Source organism: Dermacentor variabilis, chromosome 7, assembly GCF_050947875.1.
Source record: "Dermacentor variabilis isolate Ectoservices chromosome 7, ASM5094787v1, whole genome shotgun sequence".
NCBI classification, from domain to species: Eukaryota; Metazoa; Arthropoda; class Arachnida; order Ixodida; family Ixodidae; genus Dermacentor; species Dermacentor variabilis.
The window spans coordinates 175,279,328-175,293,061 of NC_134574.1; the positions used below are offsets into that span (position 1 = coordinate 175,279,328).

Sequence of the window (13,734 nt, forward strand, 5' to 3'; positions counted from 1 at the left end):
TGGTCAGTTCTAAGCTGTTTTCTATTATGCTATTCTGTGTTGCTCCCTCATTCCTATCACCCTATCGTCTTTCCTAAATGACTCTGCTATAACTGAACCGATGTAGTTCACAGCGTCATCTCCCTCTAAACAATTTCCTTCGGCATCGTGAATCGGTTCCTCTTTTCTGTGATTAGCTTTACCCAGCCAGCTTATATGGTTCCAGAATTTTCCTGACCCCCCTTTAGTTACGTCGCGAACTTCAGCCAGCCAGCGATCAGAGGACTGCTTTATTTTAGCCTGGACGAGGACCTGCACTTGTTGTTTCTTTTGTCGATAATATTCCCATTTTTGGCCTATTTCCTCTTCAGATAACTGCGCCCTCTTTGCTTCTCTGTGTTCCCGAGATGCCCACCGTCGTTGTTCGATGGCCTCTCTAATTTCCTTATTCCACAAACTTCGTGGCTTCCCCTTTCCTCTCCAGCAGTTTACTCCTTTTACCTCTTTTATTTTTGTACTAATGAGTAGTTCTAACTGATTATAATCCCACCTTTCCATGGGATGTTTCTTTATTGCTTCCTCTATGCCAGCCGCTATTTGCGCTATTTGCGCGTCATTTAATTTTGCGTACTCTTTTTGGCTTCCCTGCATTTCTCTTTTGAGTAGGGCTCCCAACTGTAGGCTAATACGCTTATGATCACTTCCAAGGCTGTACTTCCCCTCTTCGTCTATTTCCATTATTGCTAGCTTGCTATACAATCCCTGCGACATTAAGCAGTAGTCAATGGTCGTTTGTCTGTTACGGGACTCCCACGTGATTTGTCCCTCACACTTAGTTTCTCTATTTACTATAACTAGGTTGTGTCGTTCACAGAAGTCTAGCGTCAACTTCCCATTACCATCTGTGTATCCATCCAGATCCTCGATGTGGCCATTCATGTCACCCAGCAGACAAATAGCGGCACCTTCTCCAAACTGCTTTATATCGTCATCGAGACACTTCACTAGATCTTTGTTCTCTTGCCTGTATTTGTCCCCTGTCCCTAAATAAACTACTCCTAGCCATGCCTTTTTACCGGCAATTGTACCTGATACCCAGACATGTTCTTTGCAAGTTAACTTTATTCTTTGCCAATTTGTTCCTTGGTGTATGAGCATACCTACTCCTCCTCCCTTCCTCTCCGTTGTTGTTCTATTGCTCCCTTCCCAGACGTAGCCTTCAACAAGCGGTGGGTCTTCTAGATCCCTGAGGTGTGTTTCGCATAGCGCGTATACACCTACTTCTTCGTCCTTTAACTGCTGTTCTATTTCTAACCACCTCGCTCTCTTTCTACCGCCTTGCGTGTTTATGTACCTGATCCTGGTGTTAAATTTATTGGTAGTTTTCTTCCTGGACCTCCTAGTGGCCATTTTATTGGCGTCAGCATCTATTGTTGCACTTTCTACACTGTTTCTACCTACCCCTACGCCCTGAGGCGCAGTGGACCCCCTAAATAAGCTACTGCCCGACCTGCCAGGCGCCAGCCGATCTCGGCTCCTAGCCTTCCATTAAAGTGGATGCCATCTCGTGTAAAGCCTCCGCCAAAGCCTGCTCTATGCACTTCTCTGTTTATGTCTGCCACTTCAAATCCTTTCTCCTGGCTTAGCTTTCTTATTTCACAATTTACAGCCACAACGTCCTTGGCAATTGCTCCGTTCCTTCCTTGCACCTCCGGCACTGTGCATACCACGATCTGGACTTGCTGTGCTATCGCCCTTAAATCGTCAACTCCCTCCGCTAATCTTTCCACTACTTTAGCAGCTTCACCATTCAACACATCATTTAGCCCCGCCGCTACCACCACCAAATTGCGCTCTGCAACATTCTCAGAAAGCTAGCTTTTTGTTTCTCTCAGTACTGCGGCCATTGTCCTGCCTGGGAACGTCCCGACTGCTACCCGCTTATCACCCTTTGCACGCTCCATTATAACTCTTTTGCACCTCCTCATATTTGAATCACCACCGATAAGTACTAGGGCATTCTTTCCCTCCCTCCTAACTTCCAGGTTGTGCTTATCATTGACTATGAGCTCATTCCTTGGGGTTAGCTTGTTGCCCTCTGCTCGCGCTCGCTGGCGCCCCTGTGGCTGCAGCGTCGCCTCCCGCGGGGCGTGTTCCGCTGCTTCGCTATAACTACGCCGATTCACCGGCGGCGAGCTGACTACCGCTTGCTCTGCCACCCTGCCCCCGACTTCGCATGTAGGGTCTACCCTACTTTCTGTGCTTTTGCCACCGGCTTGGTGTCCCGATCCATCATTCTCCGCTGCGCTCGTCTCAAGCGCATCGAGACGCCTATGTAGTTCTGCTCTCCTTTCCCTCTCTTCTCCAAGCTCGGCCACGGTTCTTACTAATTGCGCGGCCTGCACCGCTTCCACCTTGACCAACTCGGCGACTTTCGCCTGCAAAGCTAACCGCCTCTCCCGCTCCTCCCTCAGGTCTGCTTTCAGTTCCTCGAACTTGGCTGTCCAATTTCCTTCCAGTTTTTGGACTGCTTCCCTGACCCCTTCGCACAGCCTGCACGTAAAGCTAGACTCCTCCGCGTCTGCTAAGCTCTGGAAACTGGTCTCGTCGAGGGAGCACCAGCGCAGGCACTCGATCGTCGCACTGCACTTGCTCCGCTTCCCCCGCGGCCTTCCCTTTCTTTGGTTTCATCGCTAGGCCTACGTCCTTAGGCTCAACGAGCACGTCCGCCAAATCACTTCGAAGAGCTAGCTGAGATAGTTAAATAGGCCTATCAAATAGGTCCCGCCTAGCACCTAGGCCTAACGAGGGAAACCGCCAGACCTAGACAAAGCCGGTACGTTTACCACGCTTACCACGATTTCAAAATTTGCGCTCCTGCTCCATGCAAAATAAAACACTTCAAAAACATCAGCTAATAAGAAGAAAAAAGAGTACTTAGCTACGAACGAAGTCGCTGAAGCCTCGACACAGGAGCGTCCGCACGCCCAATTACTATTTAAATGCAAAAAAAACAGCAAATAAAAACAGAAGCAAGCTCAAAGCATGCACAAAAACTTATGATTTCGTCGTCGCCACGGAGCCCCGAAAAGCACGTCCATCCGCCACAAAATCCAAATCCAACCGATCGGGCGGCGGCGGCGCGCGCCACCTAGCCTTTAATGGTTCTATATGCATGCGTACCTATGTATTTACTGCTTTACTTTTGCGTTGATATTATCCACCAATCAGATAGTCTCCGTTTAGTTATTTCTACCTGCTCAAAGTCTATTCTAATTTCACTGTCTTTAAAACCCAAAGCTTTGAATAGTTCCCCGTTATATTCAACTGCAGGGTGAAGTTGTTTACAAGCAAGTATCAGGTGTTCAGCCGTTTCCTCCTCCTCTCCACACGCCTCGCACGCCAAATCTATCTCCTGGTATCTGGCTCGGTACGTTTTAGTCCGCAGTACACCTGTCCTGGCTTCAAACAACAATGAGCTTCCCTTAGAGTTATCGTAAATATTTTCTTTGGCTATTTCTTGCTTAAACGTCCTGTATGTCTCCAATGCCGATTTGGTTTGCATCTCTGTACTGCACATACCCCTCTCTGCCTCCTTAACCTTTTTCTTGACAGATGATTCCTTACTTGTCCCCCCGCTACTGCCCAAGTATTTGCTTGTCAATTTTCTAGTTCGCTTCCTCCACCTCGTGTCAACATTCCTCGTGTATAAGTAACTGAAAACCTTCCTAGCCCACCGAATTTCCCCCATTTTTCTCAATCGCTCCTCAAATGCTATCTTGCTACTAGCCTCTCTGCCCTCGAAAGAAGACCATCCCAGATCCCCCTGCACTCCAAGATTTGGTGTCTTGCCATGTGCTCCCAGAGCGAGCCTACCCACACCACGTTGCCTAATTTCCAACTGTTGCCGGGTCTCTGTTCTAATACATAGAACTGCATTGGCAAAAGTCAGGCCTGGTACCATTACCCCCTTCCATATCCCTCGTACTACCTCGTACCTATTGTAGTTCCACAGTGCCCTACTCTTCATAATCGCTGTACTTCTGTTACCTTTAGTCGTTAGATATTTTTCGTACTCTGTCAGATACTCAATGCCATTTTATCCACACCCCAAGGTACTTGTATTTATCGACTATCTCCAGCGTGGCCTCCTGTATCTTATGCTCGCCGCAAATGTTATCATTAAAAATCATGACTGCTGATTTTTCTTTGCTAAACTTCAAGCCTAATCTGTCTCCTTCTGCACCACATATGTCCATTAATTCCTGCAGATCTTCTGCATTTAATACAATATCATCCGCGTACATCAGTCCTGGTAATGACTGTTCAATCAATTTTCCTTGTTTGAAAAATGATAGGTTGAAGCCGAGTCCGCTTTGCTGTATTTTGGCCTCTAAACCTTGTAGGTACAGCATAAACATCAGAGGTGACAATGGGCACCCCTGCCTAAGCCCCCGCCGAATCACTACAGGCTCCGAAACCTGCTTTTCCCATTGTATAATCACCCGGTTACCTTTATAGATATCTTTTAAGAAATTGGTTACTCCATCTTGCACTCCTAAAGTTTCCAGAATTCCCCACAAGCCCTCTTGAAGTACACTGTCATAGGCTCCCTTGATGTCCAAAAAAGCCAGCCATAGGGGTCTGTGTTCCTTTTCAGCTATTTCAATGCACTGTGTTAGCGAGAACAGATTGTCTTCTAGCCTCCTATGCTTCCGGAACCCATTTTGTAGCTCTCCAAGTACCCCCTCGTTCTCTACCCATGCCTGCAGTCTGTCCTTCATAATCTGCATAACCACCCTGTAAACCACTGACGTCACTGTTATAGGCCGGTAGTTATTTATGTCAGCTTTGTCCCCCTTTCGCTTATATATCATTCTCATCCTACTTAGCCTCCATTCGTCAGGTACTTTACCATCCACTAGCATTTTGCTCACCACCTCCCTCAATGCTTTCTTAAATTTCGGGCACAATTTCTTTATTAACGTAATTGGAATACCATCGGGGCCTGCCGATGTGCTACTTGGTACCCTCTTCTCAGCCCTTTCCCACTCTTTTTGTCCAAGCGAAAGCAGTGGGTTGACGGGGCTATCCCTCTCCGACGTACTGCATGTACCATTTCTCTGTTCTGTAAATTTTTCCCTCATCATGGTTCCTATATGCTCCATTGCCTCCTCTCCTTCTAACCGAGTACCTTGAGCTGTTACTATATACCTCTGCTCTAGGCTTGTCCTATTACCCAAGGAGTTCAGATCTTGCCAGAATTTTCTAGCTGCCTGTTTATCTTTTCTATTGCTTATTTTTGACAGCCATTGGGACCCTTTTGTCTTGATTTTCTCGTTGATCAAATAGGATGCTTCCCTTTTGCATTTTATGTAGTTTACCCATTTCCTCTCTACTTCTGCTTCAGGTTCTCCCTTACTTTTGGAATACCTGTGTTCCCTGGAGGCTTCCTGACGTTTCTTTATGGCCTTCTTAACCTCTTCATCCCACCAGCACTTGAGTTTCGCGCCTTACCTAGCTCACGCTCAAATAGTCTCATTAACTTTGGGTAAGTCCAATCAGTTTCAGTACCCTCTGATATTTCCTCTTCAGTTTGTTTGGCCGCTATTTCCACTTGGTCTTCTGAGTAAAAAATCACATCTGGCGTTTCCTCGCGCGTCGTTCGTGCTTTAGTTTCCCTCTTAAAACTCAACTTGATACGTTTGTGGTCGCTATACTTCTGGAGCCCTGTTCATCGATAATCATGGCTCCTAATCTATCGTACATCCTATGTGACATTAACGCATAATCTATTGTCGAGTGTCGACCCCCTACCTCCCATGTTATGATCCCGCCACACTTTTCAGTAGAGTTACAGACTACTAAGTTAAGCCTCTCACACATATCCAGCAGCATGTTACCTGTGGAGTCTGTGTACCCATCCATATCTTCAACATGCGCATTCATGTCTTCTAATACAATTACTTCACATCCTTTTCCTAGCTCATTGATGTCCGCTGCTATACAGTCCAACATTTTTTTCCCTCTTTAGCATTTGATCCTGTCCAAAGGTATACAAAGCCTAGAAGTGTTTTCGCCCCTGCTACTTTTCCTTTTAGCCATAAATGCTCCTTGCATTCCTGTTTGACCCTTTGCCAATTTGTATTTTTATGAATGAGTGCTCCAATTCCCCCACCCTTTCTGCTACCCTGCACTCTGTTGCAGTATTCCCATGCATAATCAGGGTTACAGGGCGGTTGTCCCATGTCCCTAAGATGTGTCTCTACAAACCCATAAACCATTAAGTTCTCCTGTCTTAGTTGTTCTTCGATTTCCTCCCATTTTAGCCTATTTCTGCCACCTTGCATGTTAATGAACCCTATGTCTGACTTAATTTGGCTCTTGCGCTTATTCCTGTCACCTCTTCTACAGTACCGATGTTTGCGTGTTTGTGGCTCCTGCCTCGAATCGTCCACGCCTACACTGCTTCTTTCAGGGCTCTGGGTCCCCCTAAAAAAGCTGTTGCCTGGCGACCGATCCTGCCCTCTATCCTTTTGCCAGTGGCACCACTGTAGTGGATGCCATCCTGCACAAAAGGCCGGAAGCCGGTTCCGTACACGTCCCTGTTGACCTCCATCACGCTGTACCCGAGTCGTCCGTCCGCTCAGACTCCTAATGACCCGATTGGCCTCAACCACCCTCCTTTCTACCTGGTAAGCCTGGCCCTGGTCCTCTGGGATAGTGCTTATGGGCTTATGGGCACATGCACCCTCCCGGAGGCCTCTCTAAGCTTACTCAGCCCAGTCTCAATGTGCCTCTCAAGGTCCTGGCTTCTCCCCTTAAGCACGTCATTGAGCCCAGCATGCATTTTCCGTTTCCTGTTGTACAGCGCCATCTGTGGTCGCATACTTTAGTTCACGACGCCACCGCTACGCTTATTTCCGTTGCACTGTGGAAGGTACAGTTTCCCTTCTCAAGTTTGTATAGGTGTTCTGTGGCGTCCTTCCTCGATGTTGCCAGCCAGAGGTTTCTGCATGTCTTATATTCAACTGCGTGCGGCGATGAACCAGTGTGCCAAATGTCGTACCACATCCCATACGTGCTAAACTACTACGTGCCTAGTCCTAATCGTTACCGCTGAGCGCGGTCGCAGTACCGTGTTGGCCGTGTCGCCGTATCGGACTTCGTGGGAAAGTGTTCCGCTGTCACTTGTCGCATTGCTATACTTGCGAGCTGAGTATGACTCTTCGTCTCGGATTTGCTCTGGTTTAAGGAAAATACGAGGTAAGCTGCGCCGCTGCCGCTCGCGATATACTTCTAAATCTTCGTTTTGATTGGAATCGTACAAAGTGCTCGTAGTGGTCCCAGTGGTCGTTGCTTTCGAGTTGCAGATAGCAGACAGTTATCACTATTGGCAGGCGCACAGATCGCTTGTGATCTTTCGTTTCTTATCTCTCGGTCTCTTCTTAATCTCGCTGCGTGATAATCGGGCTACTCCGTGTATACGCTGATCGCGGGCTTTTCGCGGAAGCGTCCTCATAGAACAACATCCGTCTTTGGGCAATGGGAGCAGATCGGTTCGATCAAACGCGTGTGGGTCGGCTGGCCGCGAATGTGTCTTCGTGCCAGCGTCAGTCGATTGCTTATGAAAGTGCTCTGTTCCAACCCACGTATTTCGAACTTTCTTTAGTCTTTAGACTTTAGTCTAGCTCGAAAGGAGCTGGCGTAGTACTAGGCTTGTTTCCACCGCACTGGATATTTAATTTTAGGCTTACTACCTTCTGGCGCCGTGTGATTTCCTGCATGTATTGAGCTCGATTGGCCCTTGGCACTCGCGCTGCGCTTCGTCCGCCCGGTGTGGTGCAAGTCAAGCGATTCCTGAGCGTGGCTTTTACGCACTCTGCATTCTGTTCGTCGTTTTGACATGCCCGAAAGAAAGCACAACGTGATCAGCTGGTCGGGATATCGAGAGACCACGTTATCTCAAATGCATTCGGCTCTTGCGCTCTCTGCATTCTGTTCGTCGTTTTGACATGCCCGGAAGAAAGCACAACGTAATCAGCTGGTCGGGATATCGAGAGACCACGTTATCTCAAATGCATTCGGCTCTTGCTCTCTCTGCATTCTGTTCGTCGTTTTTACAGGCCCGGAAGAAAGCACAACGTGATCAGCTGGTCGGGATGTCGAAAGACCACGTTATCTCAAATGCATTCGGCTCTTGCGCTCTCTGCATTCTGTTCGTCGTTTTGACATGCCCGGAAGAAAGCACAACGTGATCAGCTGGTCGGGATATCGAGAGACCACGTTATCTCAAATGCATTCGGCTCTTGCGCTCTCTGCATTCTGTTCGTCGTTTTGACATGCCCGGAAGAAAGCACAACGTAATCAGCTGGTCGGGATATCGAGAGACCACGTTATCTCAAATGCATTCGGCTCTTGCGCTCTCTGCATTCTGTTCGTCGTTTTGACATGCCCGGAAGAAAGCAGAACTGCTGAACTGGTGCACCAGTTCACCAGAACTGGTGCACCATCTCCTCTTTAAAAAAAAAATTACGAAACTTGCTTTCGGAACATCTCTCATATAATGATTGCAGTTGTGGTACAGGAAGGGATGAGGAAAAGAAGTAAGCGCATGTGATGATGCATGTAAATGTGCAGAAGGGGCACTTCATAATGAAACTCAGTATGATATTTATCATGTGCAAAAAAGTTGCAATGAATTACATGAAGCGGTTAATTGGTTAACTGGCCGGATGCTGGGCTTGCGTGGCGCTTCTGATAGTTCTGTGTTTCAAGTTCCACCGTTGCCTATGGGCCATCTTTTACATTTGGCTGTCAAGAGTTCGGCTTGACAGTTTTTCCAAACAGAAGGTTGTCCCCACAAAGGAATTTGGACTATACGTAAATTTTTGTGATTCTAGAGTGGCTACTGCATACATTGAATCTCTTTCTTGCTTGAAATGCATTAACTCCCGTGCTCAAGTTAATCTTAAGATCATTGTGAAAAAAAAAGGCTCCTCACACTTTTGTATGTAAAATAGTAGGAGTAAACAAATGCTAAGCTTGACTAAGCTTACATGAATGAATAAACAGTCCATGTTTTGTCATTTGGTATCTCAGTGCACTTGTACAGTAAAATCTGTCATGACATGAATTTCTCTGAACATTGAAAAACCATCTGACATTTGTATGACCCATAACAAAACACTCACAGCACCACAGTGAAGATGGTCTTGCTTATCTGTGGTGTTCACTTATCATTGAAGAAGTCTTTGATGGCCTTCTGGACTTTTATTCCCCTAATGTTATTGAACAGACACTTCTGGAATGGGTAAAATTTTGTGTTCGTCTCTATCTACGTGGCTAGTGGTCACGGCATGCAGTGCTCTTCAAGTGCTGGCCTTCAAGGTTACTGAAGGCCAAGATTTCACTTGAAACTGTGCGGTGACTGTACTCCTCATACTTTGCGAGGTCCTTTACGGCTTTTGTATCACCTGTCACCACCAAGCAGAGCAATCGGGCTATCCCAAAACAGAGAACATTGTACTCAATGCACTTTGGCCAGATCCTTTTACACAATTAGCATCACATCTAAGTTCGAATCAAATGTCATCGTGTTGAGGTTAAACTATCACATGCCTGCACTGCACAGTTAATTTCAGAAAAGCTGTTATCCAGGGATGGTGCTTGTGATAAAACTTGCTCACATTTCTTTCTTGGCCCACAGCAGGAAAAAAGAAAGTAAGAAAAAGAAAACTTTGCATGATTTTACTGTCTTCTGTTCTTGCCATTTGTCCGTGGAGTTACCAGTGTACCAGTTTCAACACTCTGTTTCAAACTGCAAGCATTGTCCGGTTTCATTCTGGGGGGGCTTCATCAACAGACATGTCACCGGGTGAGCAACAAACTGAAAGTGTGGCATGGCTTGGTAAAAAGTGCTTGAAACAACGAATGCAGATGAAAAAGGAAGACAGGAATTATTGGTGGATGATTGTCAGCATAACTTGCCGCACTTATACACAGACTCGTAATTACTCCACTCTCATTTCACTGGGCTCGGAAGAGGAGCGAGGGCGAGCAAATGAAATTGTAATTAATTGACTTTTATTTCCCATTTGCACTTGGGGACTGCCAAGGAAAAAAACTGCATGGTCAGCTTGATGAGCCCGTTGACATGCATGATGAAAAAAAGAAAAAATTAACTGGATATTCGCAAGACAAAATATAAACTTGAACCTGCGTAACAACACACATGTGTAAAATGATATAACAAAGTTTGTAATGAAAAGAAAAAGGTACAACAGTATCAAATAGGTCAGCACTGAATGAAAAAAAAAACTCGCTCAGTAGAATCCCAATACAACAAAAGAAGGGCAGTTATGTGAAAGGCCTTACACAAGACATGGGACGATTGCAATGCATACAGATGGTACATACATTGTAACAAACTAGCAAGCTACAATAACCCTAAGCAAACTCGTTTCATAGAACGAAAAATAAACGCATGGCTAAGACACATCAGGAATGATATGAATTAGTTTTGCAAGAAATGTCACATACATTGACATCCGTGTTATGAAATTTGTTTAACTGATGTGGTATTGCATTACCTAATCTTTGAGTCCCGCAGCTAGTTTGGCATTTCGGAGCGTGCCAAAGCTCTGAGTGTCCGTTGTTATACATGCGTATATTGGTATCAAGATGCACCAGAAAGTACAGGTTATTGATGTTAGCTGTTATTTCTCTCCTGTAACTATTGATACACCTAATGTGGTAAATGCTAAAAATGTTAATAAAATTATACATTGCGAGCAGCTCATCTCATCATCATCAGCAGCAGCCTGGTTACGCCCACTGCAGGGCAAAGGCCTCTCCCATACTTCTCCAACTACCCCGGTCATGTACTAATTGTGGCCAAGTCATCCCTGCAAACTTCTTAATCTCATCCGCCCACCTAACTTTCTGCCGCCCCCTGCTACGCTTCCCTTCCCTTGGGATCCAGTCCCTAACCCTTAATGACCATCGGTTATCCTCCCTCCCCATTACATGCCCTGCCCATGCCCATTTATTTTTCTTGATTTCTACTAAGATGTCATTAACTCGCGTTTTTCCCCCACCCAATCTTCTCTTTTCTTATCCCTTAACGTTACACCCATCATTCTTCTTTCCATAGTTCGTTGCATTGTCCTCAATTTAAGTAGAACCCTTTTCGTAAGCCTCCAGGTTTCTGCCTTGTACGTGAGTACTGGTAAGACACAGCTGGGTTATACACTTTTCTCTTGAGGGATAATGGCAACCTGCTGTTCATGATCTGAGAATGCCTGCCAAACGCACTCCAGCCCAATCTTATTCTTGTGAAATAATCAGAAGAATAAGAATGGGCTGGGGTGCGTATGGCAGGCATTCTGAGATCATGAACAGCAGCTTGCCATTATCCCTCAAGAGTTCATCTATGTGTGTGAAAATACCTTCATTAGATACTGTGTGCTGCAATACCTTCTTCTGTAGCATTAAAATTTTGTTGCACATTACTAGAAGGGATTATTACCCCTTACAAGCTGACAATAATTCAGGTATAACAAAAACATCAAATTATACATTAAAATCTTGACTTAGTTGGAACGAGGTGTCCATGTCTGCCTATTGCTCCTGTTGTATGAAAGAGCTTAGTTGTAACTGCATTCGCATGTTTATCCCAACTTGGGTAACTCGAAAAAATGCGCACTTAAGAGTCGTACACTTTCTGTGAAGTAAATTTTTTTCTGAGCCAGAACGTAAATTACACGACATCGAAACTTGTCCGCTTATAATCGTGAATATTATAGCTTTGGTTTTAATTAATTAATCTTCACTTGGTTTATAGCTCACCAATACTTCAAACCTTTCAGCTCAGAACTTGCTTCTTCAATCATGTTGCCTACTATAGTTGATGAAAATGGTAAAGTTACGTCATCTGCATAGATAATATATTTTGCACTCATAGACTTGTTAGCTACATCATTTACACATACGTTACAGAGAAGAGGGCCAAGAATACTACCATGCGGGACATTATTTATTTAATGGAAGATTTTTGGTTCTTTGATACTGGCATACTGTTCTGGGTGTTCAAGGTGTGGCAGGAGACTTGACTGCGGAAACCGCATGTGTCAAGTTTTACCAAGGGCCATTGATGATTGATATATTCAAAAGCTTGGCAAAAATCCACCAGCATGACCTGGCACAGCTTTCCTATCCTCAAAGCACTGTATAATGTATTCTTTGAACACAAATAACGCAATTTCCATCCATTGTTTTTGTAAAACCAAGCTGTGCTTCGAATATTATGTTGTGGGTTTCACAAAATTTAATCATGCGAGTGTGTGTTACTTTTTCTAGACATGTTTCTTGCCGCAATTGAACACTCACAAAAGGAAGACACATAAAGACAACACGGGCCGCCCGTGTTGTCTTTATGTGTCTTCCTTTTGTGAGTGTTCAATTGTGGCAAAAAACATGTCTTTTAGCAAGCACCAACTAGGCCAACGAGCAGTTCTGTTGCAACATTTTTCTAGACCTTTTGAAGATACAAGTAGTACCGAAACTGGGGGTCTGTAATCCTTCAAACATGTTTGATTGCCTTTTTTCTACAGTCTGTAAATCGGTGAATGTGAGTGGACAACATGGGTGACTTTTGTGAAGTGTGAGTGAACATGTATGTGAGTGAGTGCTGATGAGTGATGATGAAGCCACTATGAAAAAAAGTAAGTTTTGATTAGTATAAGTAGAAATGCAGCTGAGTACATAGCGTGTGAAAATATTGGTGAGTAAGTATCCACTTTTCTCCCGGCCTATGCTGAAGCAATAGCTTCCCGGTAGACCTGCTGAGATTTGATTCGCACTGATTGGTTAGCTTTGTTGGTTAATACTGTGAGGCGTGCAGGTGCTGTGATGCTGCGCTGACTTTAGGTTCGGTCTACATTACGGACCACATTAAAATCCTTGTGAGGACACACATTGTTTAAAGGTTAAACTAGCCAGAAACACAAAGGATGGAAGGAAGTCATGTGTGTTTCACGTTGTTGATGTACTAAGTATCCCAAATGCTAACCTTCTGGACACGTGTTGTCAGGATTCTCCCAGCTAATATTAAGCTGTCTCGAGGATCAGTACAGGTTACTCCGCCAGGCTGTTGTGCACGGCCTCATTTTAAAGAAGTGCTGATTGCATTTTAATCTTTCAAATGATTCACAAATGGCAAGTATAACTTTAATGAAAGCAAGCCTCAGCATACCTAACCTATGATTTTGTGGGAAAATTGTGCGTTTAACAAGTGTTTCATAAGTTGTCTCACCATCCTGCGCTATGCAATCATTTCATTCCTCCATTGTACTACAATTCACCACACGTTAATCATGTTTGTAATGTAAGCATTGACACGTTTATTACTAAGCCATCTTTTCAGTCATTCATACCTTGAGTGGAAACGCCTTAGTGATGATATTGTAATCATCAGTAACTTTGAACATTTCGATGATGTATTAGCCAACGCTGTAGATAAACTGTAGATGTAGAGGAACGTTGTAGGTGTGCTCCTATTCAAATTATGTCACTAATTTATTTTTGTATTTATTTGTTCTGTATTTCATATTTTTTTACTTGCGCAAACTGTACCCACTATCCTGTGTAATGCCTGTGGGCCCTGAAAGTAACTGAAATAATAAATAAAATTGTAAATTGCTTGCATATCTGCTTTATCTTTCCTTATCGTGGTGGTGAAAAGGGGGCACTTTA

General features: G+C 44.8%; 1 protein-coding gene across 3 annotated transcripts in view; it reads left to right on the forward strand.

The window, feature by feature from the left end:
* The first annotated feature begins 6,898 nt into the window (after nucleotides 1–6,898).
* Nucleotides 6,899–13,734, forward strand: part of LOC142588523 (BTB/POZ domain-containing protein 7) — a 150,421-nt gene continuing 143,585 nt past the window's right edge. For 2 of the 3 annotated variants that reach the window (XM_075700354.1, XM_075700357.1), the window contains exon 1: nucleotides 6,926–7,245. The gene's annotated coding sequence lies outside the window, so the exon portion shown is untranslated. The other variant, XM_075700356.1, reaches the window with a different exon arrangement.